At 38.5% G+C, this 19,280-nt stretch overlaps 1 protein-coding gene across 2 annotated transcripts in view; it reads left to right on the top strand.

Annotated features, from left to right (window-relative positions):
* Positions 1-12,788: 12,788 nt before the first annotated feature.
* Enox2 (ecto-NOX disulfide-thiol exchanger 2) overlaps positions 12,789-19,280 on the top strand; it is a 499,315-nt gene continuing 492,823 nt past the window's right edge. The window contains exons 1-2 of one of the 2 annotated variants that reach the window (XM_023718864.1): positions 12,789-12,946; positions 14,110-14,163. The gene's annotated coding sequence lies outside the window, so the exon portion shown is untranslated. The remainder of the gene's footprint in view (positions 12,947-14,109; positions 14,164-19,280) is intronic. The other variant, XM_023718863.1, reaches the window with a different exon arrangement.

Below are 19,280 nucleotides of genomic sequence, written 5' to 3' on the forward strand. Positions count from 1 at the left end.
TTGTCTGAATTCTTTCTTTAAAGACACAAAGAACTGAGGAGTAAGTGTTGCCAGTCTCTCGCAGTGGTGGGACCTGGCTTCCCAGTGACAATTCCTACTTGGTCAGCATTTCTCTCTGTGTCACATCTTATGTTGTAGCAGACCAAGGAGGTGCAACATATGGCAAGTTTTCCAGAACACAGGATCCATTATCCTTCCCATCGCAAATAACTGGGTGGGGGCCAGATTGTGGCCCTAGGTGTGGATGCCCGGCTGCTTTTCCTTACCCTCACTCCTCTGTTTATAAGAGTTCTACATTTTCATATTTTAGCTTCTTAAAATAATTCTCAAAAATAAAAGCTATAAGCTATAACTAAAACTCCTGGTCCTTGTTTCCCACTTGCTGCCCAGGAGGTGGGCCCACTCCTCCTCTTAACTATTTGTTGGTGTGTGCTCAGGGTACAGACCCTGCACAATTCAGGAAATGGGGAGTAGGAGCAACTTTATAGATGCAGTTATCCTTGTGGTCTGTACAAATAGTACCTTCTGGTGGACAACTCTTGGAATCCCATGTGAATTAAGTCCCCTGTGGTGTTCTCCATTCCTGTCTCTATGCCAATCCACCCCTCGAATGTCCTATTCTCCTCTCCAGTGAGTCAAGCTATCCCAGTCCACTGATGTCCTGCTCAATTTCTATGTCCTCCATAAGGGTCTTCTGATCTATCTTCAATTGACCTCTACCTTCTCTGAGTACTAGATAAACTAAAGATAAGCTATCTTCAGTTTATTTCATTATCATCATACTGCAACTATTCTACTATAGGCAATTCTCAGTCATAGTGAAGTCCTCCAGACAGGGTGCTTTAAGTTAGCCCTCTCCTAGTTCTCAATCATTTTGGTCTCCAGGTTTTTCTTTTCTATTCATCTTTAAAGTAGCATACCCCAAGTTCACATATTTAAATGTTTTCTAGAGTCTTCACATGCCTTGTTTAGTACTCTCTTCTTAACTGTAAGTACTACAGGGAAGACTATGTCTTAGATTTCTCCTAACATAGTGATGAATAACATAAACAATGTTACAGAAACAATAACAGCCCCTATTAATTGATCACTGATAATAGGTGTTGTAATCAGGGTTTATAAGGGAAAAAATATAGGACACATAATTTACAGGATTATTTTATAATAGTCACTCAGAGTTAAGTTCATAAGAGTACAGGAAATCTATTCACACATTAAAGACAAAAAGAAACCAGTTGAGGCTCTGGATCTCACAGCAATGTCCTGAATGAATCCAGCTATAGATCTAGAGTTCATAACAGTGTCCCCCACGAATCCAACTGGGGGCCAACAGCCCACAACGTCTCATGCAGGCCTTTTTCAAGGATCTAGGCTAAGAAAGCCCAATAGTCAATGGTGGAAGTTAGAAAGTCTATGCCAGTGAGATGAAGGATCTGTGCCAGGAGGCTGAGAGATCTGCACTGGAGTCTTCAAAGTAAGAACCACAGTTCCCCTGAAAGGTACCACAGCCATCCTCAGAGACAATGAGTTCCAAAGCTCCTTCAATGATAAGAACAGCTGAGTCCATACTGGGAAACCCAGTGTGACAAGCTTCTTGAGGATGCTGAATAGTGTACCATCTTACACTCTGGAGCCAGGAAGCAATGCCCAAAGTAAGGACCAGAGCTCCCCCAAAGTGAATTGTAACCATTCTCAGCAACAACAAGGTCCACAGTTCCTTACAAAGATAAAATCAGCCAAGTTTGTATCAGGAAATCCAGCATGACAAGCTCCTCTAGAAGAACCAACAGCTCCCTCACAGCTTCTGTTCTTCAGTTCTTTTATTTTATTCTCAACAATACTCAGATCGGCCTCCCATACCCATCCAGCACCACGTTGGTTCAGTTCAGCTGGATGTTACAAGTTGACCCCAAGTTGTCAGTCTACCAAAATGGGTCAGGTCTATCAAATAAGATACGCTGTAAATAAACATATGCCATCCTCTGAGGTAGACACTATTATTATTCATTTTCACAAACGAATAAACAGAGGTTAACAGAAGCAAATTGGTTTGACTGAGCATAGCATTGAACCACTTAACAGCAGCCTGGCTACAGAAGCCACCCTAGCCCATGATCCTATTGCTTCTTAAAATATGGTCTGTACATAGGGCTGGCCAGATAGCTCAGCAGATTAAAGTGTCTGCTTAGGCAGAGGCAGAGGCCAGGGGTTTGATCCCTGGGGCCTGGTGTGCCAGCCCCACCCCAGGGTACACTGAGACAGTGAATGAGACTGGGTGTGGTGGCACATGCCTATAATCCCAGTTCTTGGGAGACTGAAAACAGGAGGATCACTGGAGTCCAATCTGTATAGTGAGACCCTGAAGACCCTGCACAAAATAAATAAAAAATGGTCTGTACAAATCACCTGCATTAGAATCACCCCAGGTGTGAATAACAAGCTGCTACATCTCACTCCAGATGAACTGAATCAGAATCTCTGAAAGCAGGATCCTGGAATGCTTATTTTACCTAGGTATTTGAGATTATATTAAAATTTCAGTTCTAGCTAGGGAACTACCCACTTGGGCCCCCCTCCTGTCCCTCTCTTGGACAGGAGCTTTCTTTCCCTCAACAAATATATTCTGTTCATTAAAAAAATAAAAAAAATAAAATTTGAGTTCTAGTATACTAAACACATACATGCTGACATAGTCATAGTAATGCATACTAATGAAAATATACCCTTCAATATAGTATTTTACATCAGAGTGGTCCTTAGTAATAAGTGAGGGGACATTTCCATAGTATCTGTTTTTCCAGTCAAATCATCACATCAAGAAATATGCATAATGAATTCCACATCCCTGCCTCTATAGGAAACATAGGTATAAAAATATATTGGCCTAACTAGCTCCTGGAAAGGGAAGGTGGCTGGATGCCCAGACTTACAGCCCTTCCTCCTTCTTTATGTCTCCGAGCCTGTCTGCTAGTTTATGTCATAAGCCAATGTCAAAAAAGGTAAAGATGCCAAGGAAATGCAGGTATAAAAGAGCTTTGCATGACTAATTCTTAGCTGTGTAGATTTGAACAAGTTAGTCTCTCTTGGTTCATTTTTTCATCTGAAAACTTGTGATGATAATAATAATAGTATCCAATTCATAAAATTATTATAAAGATTAAATGAGTTAATACATTGAAAGAGGTTGGATTCTCCTTGGAACAAAAACTTTGTACTCTATGCCAGTAGAACATTAGAAGTCATAGTAGAAGAAGTTAGCAGTAAGCTTTGAAGCTTAGCATTAAGTACCTGTTTCCAGCCAGATTAAAATAAAATCTTAATTGGAAGACATCAGAAAGTTTGCCGACATGATATGGAAAATATATATTTTCAGATCTGTGCCTAGAAGAAAAAGTGAAGGGTTCTTTCTAAGCATATTTCCCCTTTCATAGTAATCTAATTTGTTAATGTTTGTTTTATGACATGCAGATTGGCTGCAAAAGCATTTCGTGCTCTTGTTTCATGGCCTGGGTAGATGATGCCCACGTGGGACAAAATGAGGATGATGCCATCTAAATGAGAAACAAGGAAGAGGAGATGTATGTTTCAAATTCCTCATACAAAAGCCTTAGGATACAAGAGACAGGAGAAAAAAAAACCCGTAGGGTCAGAGATTTTCTGAAATTTGGAATTTAAGGAATTTTAGACAGCTAATATAATATGGTATATTATATAATACCCCTAGCAGGTGTTACAAACACATCATTCTATCTATAGCAAAATGATTAGTAACATATAGTCTACAAATAGTTTCATGTTCATTCACATCAAATTTTACTGCCTAAGGAGTTTTGATGGCAATTGATGAAAACTTTCAGATTTTAGAAAATTATTGGGATTATAGTTCATGGACCATGGATTTACAGTCAAGGATGAGAGCAAAGAAAAATAGTTGAGATCCACTCATGAGACCTACTCATGAGAGCTCCTTGATGGTGCCTGGAAACACACTCTTTACTTCTCTCCAGCCAGAGATTGTACATATCCTCCAGTATAATGCCCCCAAAGTGTATGTCATTTTGAATATAGGGTTCTGGGTCACATAAAGCAAAGTCATACTTATTATAGATGTAGAGAACATGACATTTAGATAGCAATATGGCATACACCAGAGTCAAGTATTGACCATGAGAAGCAACAGGAAATAAATGACAGGAATAGTGCAGTTCTGAATCATTCTTTGCAATTATTTAGTCCATGTGCAGGAAAGAGGGTATTATTATACTGTAGCCAAAGACTACATGTTATTGATCATTAACCATAGAGTCAGAAAGTAAGTTTGAGTATATTCTATTTTGAGTTCTTAGATGTATGTATTGGTGCATTAATCAAATTTGGAATTTAAAAACGTCATTTCTTTAGATCTCTCTCACTCACATCTCCAGCTAAGTGAGCTTCTCATGTATGATTATGTTGGCCTGTTTAATAATGTTCCACAGGTCCAATAGGAGTTTATTCATCCATACTGAAAGCAGAAATAAAATCCCTCCTAACCACAGACTATAAATTCCCTGGGTGAAAGATACAAATGCCTTATATAATGTAAATAAATCAAGCCAAGAACAGACTATAGAAATAATGAAAACATAACGTGATGTTCCCTTGGAAATATTATTGGCATGGCTAGTCTTTGGCATAGACAAAAGTATGGAGGCGTACTTCAGCAATCATCTACTTTTTTTCCTGATCCTTAGTGTTCATCCATACAATATCCCATAAGTAACATTTACACTCACTTATTGGGATGAAGGAGGTTCTCTACCTACACATACCTTTCTGGAGATTGTGATACACCCTCCTTACCATATTCTCACAGGTTCAAATCACTACACAGATTGACACAATGGAAACCTAACATATTCCTACCAATAAGCCCTTCCCCAATCAGCATGTACTAAAGCCCAAATGTCTACATTTTAGCTGTGCAATACGGAGAAAAAAATATCTCTTCTGAAGATGTTTTCTCGATCAGAAAATTTGGGACACCACTGAGTTACAGGATGTTACAGTACAGGTTGTCTTATGTTGTGAGTCCTCACTGACCTTGGAGGGCTAGGGCCAAAATACTGGCTAGACTTTTAGCTCCTCTATCTTTCTAATTTTTGGTCTGCAATCTTTAGTTTTTAAACATCTAGAAGAGAAGTTTAATGATATTATTACTCTGCAACAGAGGCAGTTGAGCTTAACTTCACTATCTGTCTGAATATCAAACATCTTGTACATAACATGGAACAGGTATTTTCCATCAAGTATTGATATGTTAAATTTTAAATCCCTACAGAATGTGAAGAAAAAATAAAAAAATATTTAAAAATAGGAATAAACAATTACATATTTTTACACAGAAATTTATTTTATTTTTTTATTTTTTTTTTAAATTTTATTTTTTTTTTAATTTTTTTATTTATTTGAGAGAGAGAGAGAGAGAGTGAGTGTGTGTGGTGTGTGTGTGTGGCCAGCTCAGCCCACCAGGGGGCGGGGCTGGCTGGCATGTGGTGCTGGGGGATTGAACCGTGGTCCCTGATGCTTTGCTAAGCTTATTCTAAGTAGGTGCTTTAGACCACTGAGCCATCTCTCCAGCCCTACACAGAAATTTAGAAATCTAACCATATATAGCATTGTAGCAGGACAGTCCTACGACTTTTTTTTTCTTGTCTCTTGAATTCACACACCTACAATATTTAAATGGCAATGGAATACGCATCTGTGACAAAGCTAAACAAAAAAGGCAATACAAATGAAGGACCATTTTGTATCTGTATATACAAAATAGTTAGAATAGGTATGCAGCTACTTTTTCTTAATTCAATGGAAAGAAAGATTTGTACTAATAGTGTTTGGACAGAATATAATGTCTGCAACTTGTACTATGAATAACCACTACGAAGACAACAGTATGCAATGGGTAAATTATTGTAACTGTCCCACTAACCTGTTTTGAAACTGTCTCATTGCTATTTGTTTCTCAACAAAATTAATAAAAATAAATTTTAAAAAATGAAGATGTTTTCTCAACTGTAAAAAGGAGACATTAATAATAATATGAACCACTTTTCAAAGTTGTGAGAATAAAATACAACACAATTATTGAAGCCAAGGGATAAAGGTGAAATGTGAATCACACATACATAATGTAGGCCAAGACGTACCATGCAAAGATCATAAGAGACTGGAGTCACATAAAACTGAATTAGAAACTGAACTCTGCAATTACTAGCTGTGCAACCCTTTCAAAACTTTTATTAGTTTACTGTAAAATGAAAATGAGTGATAAAACTTCCATGCAAAAAAAAAAAAAACCTTCCATGCAAGCATGTGGAGGAAAACAAATATGCATGAAACATTGCCCAGGTGTTTACTGAGCATATCGTAAGTGCAATATCATGGAGGGCAGATTACTGTGAGGGAAGGTGAATAGCTTGGAAAGAATGCTCAGGAAAGTCCATTACTGGCACAAAAACCATGAAAGAAGAACTTAAGAAATGGAAGTTTCCAACCATTTCAAATTTTTCCAATTTACACTACTCCCACCAGACACTTGAAAAAATTGTGTCTCCTTCAGGAAGCATGTATCTTCTTCCCTGGGCTATCAGCTCTCACCTGACCAGTTCTTTCCTTTTCCCTTAATCTCAGGTGCTTTCATTGTCTTCCAAACACATAAGTCCACGATGTCAAGGACAGTGCTGCTCCACATCCAGGAATCAGTTTCTCTCTATAACTCTTTCCCTGCATAATGCCTACTATTTTGTGTTTAGAAATTTGCTTTTCCAAACCTTATTTATGATTACTTTATTAAGATATAATTCAATCACTATCACTTGCCACAGGCTGGGCAGCAAATCTGCTAAGCCTAGTCACAGACCACACTGCCAAATCTGAATATATAGGTACCTTGTTTTGACCCTAGTCACCAAATCTGTATCTAACCCAACATAAGCTGAGTTCTAAATTCTGCAATTATAGACCAAGACCTTCTTGTAGCCACTAATGGGGAATTTGATTCTATTAATAAACTAAGTCTCTTTCTGATGACATCCCAAGTCTTAACCCTGATTAAATTAACTGAGTTCCCCAGCCTAGTAACATACTAACTGCCTAATTCTGGTCCAAGAGCAAGGAGGTATGACCAGTCTCAGCCTTTCTCCATTCCTGATATTTTATTGTACCCTAATTATGGTCCATGCATCAATCTCTAATTCATACAAAGATCAAACATAGCATCAGCCACAGACCCTAAGCCTGTTCCCAAGCTGAGTCTCTAGACTATGCTACAGACTGACCTAACTCTGGGATACATCTAACATCCTACACTCACTACAAAATGTGAACTCAGCAGATACTGAACTCTCAGCATGAACACAGGCAGATGGTGCTCTACCTCAGTCACAACCTGAGATCTGATCTTATAAACAAACCCAGCTACAATTTCCACAGACTTAGCACTAACCAGAAAATGACCCCGACACTGGCAACAAAATGATTACTAAACTTGGCCTCATATAGAGGTGAAAACATGTACAGAGACCAAGATCTAAACATGTCCAAAGATTGTGACTTAATCATGGCCAAGAAGTGAAACCCAATCTTCTACAAAACTTGAAGATACATTCTTACCACAGCATATGCCCTAATCCTGCTCATGTTCACAGCCTGAGGTCTAACTCTGATCAGAGACCGAGTTCAAACCTTGCTGCCAAAGGGTTCATACAGCTGATCATTCAATAATACCCTAATAGTGAGGTAGACGGAACCCCACCAATGGCCATTGATTTGATACCTACTCTTCAGGGCTTCTAGATTACAGACTACATTTTAAACTCTAGCCACAGAGTGAATTCCTAACTCTTCTCACAGACTGCGTCCATAAACCCAACCTCTAACCTGAGCTTTCAACTTGAAAATAAGTCCAATTCCCTCAAAATGGCTAATGATTGATGTTATAGTTTGTGTCTATTGGTCCCCTCAAATCCTTGTGCATTAACAGTACAGGCTTCTAGATTTTTTTATTGATTCATGGTCCAATGCTGGGATTATGGGTAGGCTGCTCTGGAAGTCTGCTGTTTCTCATTTTGCTCTTGTTGCCTTTGCTGCCTCCTGCCACCATGAACTGCTGTCCTCTGCCATGGGCCACTCTGCCTTGGAGCCAGCTGAGTATGGACCAAAACCTCCACAAAAGGAGCTAAATAAACCTTTCCTTCCTTAATTTTGAGTGTTGGTTATTTTGTCCCAGCAACAAAAGAAGCATAACCAAGGCAACTGATCCTGAAGCTTTAACATAGACTGATTCTTATTTCTAGCTTTAATGCTATTCCCAGGCTGGATCACATTTTAGACCATAGCTTGGCCACAGACTGATTTCAGGTACTAGAAACTGAACTGCTCACCAGCACTGAAGAAGGACTAAAACAAAACCTTAAAAATGAATTACAGACAACCAAGCAAAAACAAAACAAACACATTTCATATGCTTATCTTAAAGCCTAGAAAAAAATTTCACTTTAACCCTGAACACAGCCTGAACTCACATTAGCCTAGATCTAAGCCCAATTTCTGGCCACAGTATGAACACTGACTTGGGATAAAGACTATTAACCCTGCCCTCAGTCTAAGACCTAAACATTGAGATCAAAGCTTGGTTTAGAAATGATTCCTAACATTACAAGACAAAGCCAAATCTCTCTTCACATTCTCAGACCCACCAACAGGCTAAAGGGTTAGGGTTAGGGTTAGGGTTAGGGTTAGGGTTAGGGTCACTGAGTCTTAAGCCCAAAAAATTCGTCATATTAGTGGCTATGGACTAAGTCTTAGCACGAGGAAGAGGTTCAGCATTCAGTTTGACTACAAACCTAGCTTCAAATTGAAGATAGATGTACCCATGACACTGGGCATAGTGTAATCACTAACAGTACAGACTGAACTCCTTTCCTAATATTCAAATTCCTGTTGTACTAGCTAGAGCTTATGTCTCCAACTAACAACTGTACACAAATACTCTAAACTCAAATCCTAGCAATAACCTTATTAAAAAAAACCCACCATGATTATAATCAGAGCTTCTAAACTTGAATTCAAGCTGGAGTCTACAAACTGGTTATATTTCTCCCAACTTTATCCACAGAGAGTGGATAATGTAACATCAGCAATCTGAAAAGAGGAGATAGGTTTTTATGGGAAGTGCTTAGTTATTCAGACTGTCCACAAAAAAGATTGTGGGATCCTGCACATCCTCTCTCTGTGTTTTTCTGCTTGTGATATGACCACTCATTCCAACAAGAAATTTTGCCACTGGTGTTCAGTACCCTCACTACAATCCCTAACCGACTGCAATGCCTAACTTGAATCTCTAAAGCTGCGAAATAAACCATTTCTCTTTATTAAGTTAGTTGCTTCAGGCATTGCACTGTAGTGACACAAAACTGACTAATAACAGGCATATCACAAGATGTCTTAGTTACTTTGTCATTGCTGAGACACAGCTCTCAACACTCACAACTCAGAGGAGCAAATGTTTATTTTTGCTCACAAATTGCAGAAGTTTCAGTCTTCAGTCTTGGCTGGCTCTAAGGCAAGGCAGTTTGGCAGATGGGTATGGCAGAGAAGAAACAGTTTGCGGCCCTGCAGGAGGAATCAGAACAGTTACCAGGGGAGGAGAGAGGAAGATAGAAGATAGATTCTTCCAGGCCATGCCCCCATTCACCCACCTCCTTCAATCAGGTTTTACCTGCCATGATCACATTTAGCTACAATTTTGTCAGTGGACTAAACTACTGATGAAAATCACATCCCTATGATCTAATCACTTCCTAAAATCCCCACGTATGAGTGCCTGAGAGTGGGGAAATAGCCACCTATATAGGTAATGTCCCAACATGGCAACAGACTGAAATTTAGAAGCAGTCTATACATTACTAGTGGTTACAGACTAAAACTTAATTACTAATAAGAAATTCCAACCAGTATCACTATTTGACAGTTAACCTGGTAGACAACTGAACATAAATCCTTTTCATATACTTATATAAACTTTCCTTAGGCAGACAGATTATCAGGAATATTAACCCTAGGCTGAGCCATAATCTTGGCCTTTGCCGATTCTCAAGTCTAGGAATAAAAGTGTTTCCAACGCTGACCAAAACCTAAGGTCAAATCTTTAACTGATCATTAACCCTATCTGTGGTCTAAGACTGGTCCAAAAGTCTTTTCCTACACACAGACTAAATCATAATTGTGGCTGAAGTTTGGATTCAAATCTTGCACATTGATTTTACAATGAGCTATAATTCAGGATGTTCTAGATTTCTCGAAGGTTCCACATGAGCTTTAAGAATGGTATAGATACACTCTGGCCCACGCCACAGACTGAATCATGACAGCAAACCTAGAGTTTATGTTGATACCAAGCTGTCCTAAACTTGGTTTGATGGGCACTAGCTACAAATCTACTCTGGCCTATAAGATAGGTATAGACTGATTAGACTTTAACCTGAGTAAAGATTGAAGCCAAATGTGTTCCATATTATAAATCTGTATCCTGGACATGATCTGACCTCTACACTGGCTCTGAATGAACCTCAAAACTTGACCTATTAATTGATTTCTAAATCCAACCACAAGGATTTACCCTGGTTCACCATTTGATAAATTCATCTTATACAACAACGGGTTCTAGGGTTCTACATGGAATTGTTATCTTTCAATAATTATTTTTCTGGGACTATGTGTAGCTTCCTGTTAGACTGCTTGCCTATCCTGTGCAAGGGCCAAGGTTCAATCTCTAATACTGCAAAATATTATTTTCTCAATATTCTTTAAGTAAAATTTAATCAATTTTTAATTGAATTGCCAACTATATACTGATGTTTCCCAAATGTTTAGCTCCAATTAAGTCCTTGTCAATGAGCTTGCAGCCTACATTTTTCATCAGCCTACCATGTATCTTTACCAAAATTTTAATGAACTCAATTTTTAAATGTTCAAAATTGATTTCTAAGGACCGGGGATATAGCTCAGCAGAATAAGGGCCTGCCTGGCAAGCACAAGGTCTCGAGTTTGATCCCTGGTACCAAAAAAACTCAAAAAACAATATTGATTCCTTCCTGTCCCTACTTACTTTTGTTTTTGGTTCCTCAGTTCAGCAAATGGTACAATACACTCAGTTTTCCAAGTCAAAATTTGTGAGTCATTATGGAAACCTTCCTTTCTCTCGCTTTGAACATCTACCAACTCCATATGCTATTCTTTTCCTTAAAATCTTTTGATAGTTTTCTAACACTTTCCAGTTTAAGTTTGACTTCATTTTTAGGCTAATCTAGACATTGCAATATTAAACTTTTTGTTTGTTTCTTGTATTCTATTCTGTCCCAATATCTTTGTACATACTCTACAAAATATGGTTTACTTCCTTGCCCCAGATCTGACAAATATCTTACTGGCTCTTTAAGTCCTTTTCTCAGGCATGGCCTCTTCCAGAATTAGAATGAGTTCTTCCTTATTCATCGTCCATGGAACTGTACATAGATTTCTTCAGAGTACTTTTTCACAATGTATACTTGTTTATCTTCCTCTTTCTTACAGATTGTCTGCTAATTGAGAACAAGAACTATTTTCCAATTTTCTAGTAATCGTACCTAGCCCAGACCCTTGCACAAAGCAGTTTGCTGAATAAAAGATTGAATGTATTAAATTCCTTTCCTCCACTTCTTTTAAAATTCTAGGCAATTATCTTAGCAAAATGCAATCCCTCTTTCTCTACATTCCATTTGTGAGTCAAAACGTTGTCCTTACCATGAAAGTTGTTGGAATTCAATACGTAATGATTCATTCAAATGGAAGAATTTATCTCTAACAATGTGTCAAATTTTAGTAAAATTAACTCTAATAACCATTTTTCTCAAACTTTAAATCACTTGAAAGTGTCTAGAGGCAGTACTTATTTTTAATGTACTTTTTGAAACATATTTTTACTCCAAAGATAATTTTTTCTCAAGTATATAGTTATTTTATTATTCAAGATGAGCTATCTACCTGTCCTAAACTCCTACATTAAACCAGTGTGCTGTATGTGGTCACTCTTTACCACAACAGTCTTCTCCTGGACTAGCTATATCACATTTTTATGTCTATTTATAACGCTGTTTCTAACGGGAAATATGGTACACAATTATAAGCAAAATATAAATTTCCCCAAGCCTTTAAAGTGAATCTAATACAGGTGGTTCACACAAAACAAACTTTGACAATTCTAAAGCTTTTCAGTTAAAGTTCAAAATTTACATAAATATTGTAAAACATTCAAAACGCAATGAGAATATAAAATCATTATACAAAATATTTTCCATAAAACGTGAATAACTTAAGAACATTAAAATAAACCTAGAGCCTTCCTCTGCCCTCACGATCACAACCTTATATGCTAGAATGATTCTGCACAGCGTTACAATCTAAAGTACAATATCCAGTATACCCTCTTCAGTCACTTAGGAGACTACAGGAAGCGCGGGCGGAGGTAGGAATTGCGGGTGTATAAAGGCTTAACTCCATCTCCCACAATCCTCCAGTTTTACTTTCATCTTTCCACCAATACCAGGATTAGATACACCCCCTTTCCCCGGAAGAACAGCCTCCAGAGACTCCAAACTACATTTCCCATGAGGACAAGGGCTTGGGCCTCAGGCCTTCCCGGTGACCAGTAACCAATAGGAAGCGCTGAAGCAGCCCTCGCGGCTGTGAGAGAGCAGCCCTGGGCCCAACTGCCGAGCCTAGGCCGGCTAGCGTGAGGCGCGAAGTTGGGAAGACAGTTATTTGGAGTAGGACACCGAGAGGGCCCTCTGAGCCCAGGAGCTGCCGCGCCTGCCCGGTTTTCCGCGGTTCTTTAAGGAGTAGCGCTTCGGTAGCCGGGGAACTGGAGGTCAGAGAGGAAGAAAGTCTGAGCGGCTGTGGCTGGGGACTGTGGGACTGAGGGGCCCGGGGAGGAAGGTGCTTCCGGGGCCTTGGCGTTTAGCCGTAACTCCGCCCAGCTCCGCCTCAGCTGGGAAGGGGGTGTGTGGGACTGGGTGTCGGGTGGGCACCAGTTGTTTGGAGCCTCGGGAGCGTTGGCTTTCCTTTTTCCGCTCGTTAATCCGCCTGTGCTCTTTTTCTATCATGATGTCCCCTTTTCCCCCTTTGTACCTCCTCAGAGGACTGAAATCAGGGTTCCTGATGGGCTTCCCTGGGAGGCTCGTGGATTCTTCTTACTGCTTGCGGGAGTTGGGTGATCTCTGCTTTCTTCCCACAATTTGTCCTTCAGATTTGAGCAAGCACTCCCTCAATGTGATTACTCTTTCCCCTGGGGTCGTTGAAAATTCCTCCCCCACCCAGGCACAACTTGGTGTCAAATTTCTTTTTCCTCTTGGAATACAAAGAAAGGGTCACGTCCTGTTCCTGGCTATTTCAGCCACTGCCCTTTCCCTGGCCAAGTCCTGATAAGGGAAAGGGTTTCCTCCCAATTTCCAGAAGAGATAAAGTTCTGAAAAGGAAGAACTCTTGTTTTTTAGAAATGTGTTTAAGGTGCGGTGCAGCACTCTAGTGAGCATAAAGGCTAGTTAGACCAGTTTTAAAGCCCGAGCGTCCTGCAAAGGTTCCAGCAAAGACTGATAGCACTAATGTTGATAATACTTGTAGGAGACACACCGACTGCAGAAGAGACTGTTGTGAAACAGACTATATTAGTTATTATATTATTACAATCCCGTGAAAAGGCTGTCAGGGAGTTAGTGGAAGAGGGCATACTACTGGGAAGGGATGATTTGTAGACGTTCAAGCCTAACGCAGGAAGTGCGAAGGCTTGAAACATATCTATCAGAGCAATTCCGATGGGCTTTGTGAATGAACTGAATTTAAATTTTGGGTCCAAAGGAGAAAGGGGATGTGAAATGCGCAGAAGTAGGGAAAATGCGTCCTGATAATGGGATTGGAGTTTGAGAAGTGTGGATAGAAGAAGGAGCACTGAATGCTTGATTGGAGTGTCAGCAGAGATATATTGGGAAACAAAGACAAATTAAGATTGGGTGATTTTTTTTCTTTTCATTCTAGGGGAACCTGATTTGAGATCAGTTCTTGGAGAACACGAAGTGTGGTATGTTTCAGGTGTGAGTTTAATTTAAATTTAAGAAGTTTGTTTTACAGACATTTTGTTGGTAGCTATTCGTAGCTACCATGTATAGCTATCAGTTTGAAAATCTACTAACATAAATTTATTTTCTTAAATGCATTTGCTGGCCTTCGCAGATTACTTGAATTGTAATTATCTAATTGAGTCAAAATAATGGCTACTATTTAGCCCTTCTCTTAGCCCAAGCATCAACATAAGCACTTTGTTACATTATTTTATGATATATGTAGTGTTATTCTCACTTTTTTGTAGAAGAAACTTAAATGCAGAGAATTTAAATACAGAAAATCACATAGACTATAAGGAGTTCATTTGGGGCTGGGGTGTACACATTTCTTACTCTAAGAAATGTGTCCATCATACTAGTCCTGATGTTCATTTTTGTCCTTGATTTTCCAGTGTGTGGTAAGGAGAGATTATAATGAAGAATCATCCTGGCAGCAGCACAAATGATTCACTTTGAATTTCTATGTCAGAACATATCTGCTGTAAAGTAGCTGCCAAAACCAAATTAGCTTAACTGCTATTGCAACTGTAGTTAATTGTCTGCCAAAACTATAGTCAGTATGGCTATTTCTGAATTAGATGATTTTCTTTGTAAAATATCTCATGCCTCTAAGCTATTTGGACCTGAATGGTACTTTGGGTTTTATTTTAGCTTTTTGTTAAAAAAAATAGTGACCTGAGTCACTTTATCTCCCTTATGTCCTTTCCCCACATGGAGGTTTGGAGATGCACAGAGTACAAAGTGTAAGCTCTCCTTGGATCTACTTAGAAAGATAGATGCCCACAATTCTGAGGTACCATTGTAGTAGTATAACAGAGACAGGTACAAACTGCTATGGAGGCTTAGAATAACTAGCCAGAGGGAGAGTCCCAGTGAAGGCTTCTGTGAGGAGATGATATGTTAGGTCTTGAACCGTGTTGACTTTGTTAGGTAGAGAAGGGTAGAAGGGAGGCATTCTAGACAGAAGGGTTAGTCTGTGAAAAACACATGACTGTACAAGATTAGGACATTTTGTTCAATATTGAGGAATTCACCATGGTTAGGATGCATACTGGGTAAAGGAAGGTATACTAGTAGAAGAATATGGAGATACTTTGGGTCTGATTTGTGAAGAATCAACTGCAATGCTCAGCAGTTTGGGTATGTCTCTGTAGGCCAGCTTACTCTGAAAATGTAGGGCATCTACCAGGGGTACAAAAAATAAAACTATTAGTACATCATATCTAAGTTTACTTAGGATTTGATTAGATAAAAACACAAAATGAACCAGTTTTAAATCTATTTAAACGAATACTAGGAAATAATGGTGTGACTATGCTGCAGGTCATCAGGTTGTATTCAGATAATTGAAATTTGGGAAATATTGTTTGTAGACAACAAACCATTAAAATATTTTACATGAGTGTTGTGATTGGATTTTCACATTTGGATGATGATAGTAAGAAGGGTGCACTGGAGAGAAACATGACCAGTGTGGGATGCAGATGTTCTTCTCAGCAAGAGATGATAAGGACCTAAGAATGATGACATATAAGAGAAGGGAATAGATGCAGAAGACTTTTAGAAGGTAGAATTAGTAGGACTTGGTAGATGTGAATGTGATTACAGCAGTGTCAACAAAATGGTTTAAAAGCCTGTATATGACACTTGTCTGTAATCTTTTATATTTTACCATGATCACAAAATTACCAAAACATGCTACGCTCATATGTACATTAAAGTAATAAAGAGGCTATTATTAGTATTCAAGAGTGGGTTTTGAGAGGGGGAATACAGCTTAGTGGTAGAACTCTTGCTTAGCTTGTGTGAGGCTGTGGGCTCAATTTCTAGCTCGACACATTCACAAAAAAAATGAATTTAGATTACTGCAAGCATCCGGCCTGCCTTACTGAGTGTGCTTGTGAGCGATGGCACAAATATTCAAGGAACTAGTAAGGAATATTAGTATAATCTGTGACCCTTAGCCATCTGAGGAAAGTCCTTTCAGCACCCTCACTCCAAACACATGGGGATGTACACATAGGGCAAGGCTTCCATAGGATCCTATACTTTTTTCCCCCTAAATATTCTATAGAGTCCATCAAAAGTATTCTTTTAATTTTAGGACCCTATACTTACTCTATTCCTGGCTTACCCTCACGATAGTGTGATTGTAATGTTTCTGTCTCTTTGACACTGTGAACTCTTTGAGAGCAAAAACCTTGGCTCATTCATTTTCATACATGTAACTTCTAGGAATGACACTTATGTGACATCCAGAAACAGCACTCAACATATAGAAGATATCTAATAATTATTGGATGAAAAAAAAACCTGGATCAACAAATTTGCATGAATGCCAAAAACTATTAAAAGATTAGTTGTTACTTCTATTTACTACTTCTGCTAAATGAAGCACTAAATGAAAATGCCCATGATTTTGCTAGAGTTTTTTTTTTCCTTTCTCATAATTTATTCTTGTTTCTGAGGCCTGCCCATTGCTTTGTCTCTCTTGACAGAGCTCACATTGCTCCAGCCCTGATACTTTGCTAGGAAACATCCTTCCTCCATTTGCACTGAGTTCATTTGATTTCATCCTTGACCTTACTCTCAGATGTGTCTCCTAGTCATAGGTGCTGCTAGAAGAACCATAGTTTGACAACAGTACTTCTGGAGAGCATTTTGTCATTATGTATCAGAAATCTTAAAATTGAATATAGCTTTCAACCTACCAGTTCAATTTCTAGAACTCAGTACTAAGGATATGATTGTGATATTTCCAAAATTTTAGCTCACAGAATGTCTGTACCAGAGTTATTTATATGAATGGACAAAAAAGAATATCCTAAATGTGCATGCAGTACTAGAATTTGAATGGAACCAATTGTGGTACATTTGTAAAATGGATTATTAACTACTTAAGAAAGTTGATGTTACCAAAGTATATTTAGTGAGGTGAGAAGTTTATGATATAATAAGAAGTCATTCAAGTCAAAGAACCATCAGTACAGAATGCCAACTCTTTTAAATACATGCACACATGTTATATACCACATATGCCTAAGAATACACAGAGAAGAAACCCTGTAAAATTAAATATACAAAATATTAATAAGGCTTTGTTACAAATGATAATACTGCACATGACTTCTGTTTTTAACTTTTTACATATTTTCACTTTCTAAACTTTTACAAAGATATTCATTATTTTTTTAAAAGAATTGTTTAAAATTTCTTGGGCCAGGGAGATAGCTCAATGGAATAAGTGCTTGCCTGGCAATCACAAGGTCTTGAGTTCGATCCTTGGTACCACAAAAAGAAAAATTTCTTTCCACACAACTGGCCAAATAGCTCAGTGGATTAAAGCACCTGTTTAGGCAAATGCAGGGGCTGGGAGTTCGATCCCCGGGCCTGCCATGCTGGCCCTGCCCCCAGGTTGTGCTGAGATGGCAATTGAGACTGAGTGTGGTGGCACATGCCTGTACTCCCAGCTCTTGGAAGGCTGTAAACAAGTGGATCACTGAGTCCCATGTAGTAGTGAAACCCTGAACATCCTGTATACCCTTCCCTAAAATACAAAGATAAATAAATGAAATAAAATAAAATAAAATTTCTTTCCATGTGAACACTGTTACCGTTACCTTAGCCCAGGACAAGCCTGCTACCTAGCAGTCCACATTTATCACCCATAGCCTGGATTACTACTGCCTCCACCTTACTCTCCCAATCTATTTTCCACTGATGTTGGTGAAACAAATTTTGGAAGTCACAAATCTAAAGCTATCTAGTCTGTGTTATAGTTGTCCATTGTCCGTAGGGTACTATCCAAAATTCTTACGCTGTCTTATAAAACGTGAGAATTCATTCCTTGCTTTTCTCTTTAGCATCAGTTTTTCTTCTTACAATTTACTTTTTCCTGGGTTCTTAGGCTAGTACCAGACACATAGTAGGTGTTTAATTAATGTTAATCAACTGATGTGGATAGTATAGGTTAACTATGTGTGCCATACAGTCTACTTGTATTACATTTAGTCCCCAGAGCAAAAATATTAAGTACTTTTAGTTATTCCTGATTTACTGGTGAGGGGGATTAAATACAAAGAAGTGAAAAGAAAAGTTATTATGGTAAGAGTATTTTCAAAGAAAAAGTCAAAAACCTTTGGTGCAGCTCCACTGTCTTCATTTTCCTGAAGCCTCTATTGGTCTTTGACAGTATGAAGAGTTTATACATCCCTTTGGGCAGGTCATATGTGATTGTAACATAAGAGAAAGTGCCCCACACTAACACTTTTACCATGTGATGGTTCACATTCTAATATAACAGAGATCTTTCCTTTGTGTATGTTAACACCTCATGCAAGGGTGATGGAATAGTTCCAATTACTGTTTTTTCTTTTAATTCTATGTCTTGGGATGGGAATGCCAGGAGATAGCTACAGAAAAGTGGGATAGAATTGAATGTGCAAGAAACAATATGTCTCATGTGCTTTGATGTCATTGTTTAATTTATTTTTTAAATATCATATAGCTGTATATTTTAGCAATTAGCCCCCAGGGAAGATATTGAATTCCACAGTTAATCCTGTTTATGGGATACAGCCCATGGATGTGCTCTTAAGTGATCTTAGACAGATGTAGTGGGTTGTAATAATGACATACAACTGAATTAATGTGGGGTAGCAGACTTTCTACAAAAATGTATCAGTGATGACATTGTCACTGTGAATCTTGCAGTATGATCTTCCCTCCATTTTCCCTACAAGCAATACTCTTTGTGCAAAAATAAGTGTTCTTAAACTTGAAGCCTTTATATTAAAGTAGGTGCCACTCGAAGATATACTCATAAGTGAAATAAACCAGACACATGTGTAAATGTCGTATAGTTTCCCTAGCATAAGAACTCAAAAGAAGAAATACAAATAGAAAGGGATAATACATGTAAAAGGAAAGCAGGAACTCGCAGACTTAATTAAGAGAGGGAAAGGAGAAGAGCTAGGAAACATGACAGTGACAGGTCATACAATTATATGTAGAAGATGGGCAAGGCAATGATCCTGAGAATCTCCAGAGGATTTTTTAATCTAGCAGTTAATTGGAAAGATTCTC

The sequence above is a fragment of the Octodon degus genome, unplaced genomic scaffold (assembly GCF_000260255.1).
Source record: "Octodon degus isolate 3935 unplaced genomic scaffold, OctDeg1.0 scaffold00063, whole genome shotgun sequence".
NCBI classification, from domain to species: domain Eukaryota; kingdom Metazoa; phylum Chordata; class Mammalia; order Rodentia; family Octodontidae; genus Octodon; species Octodon degus.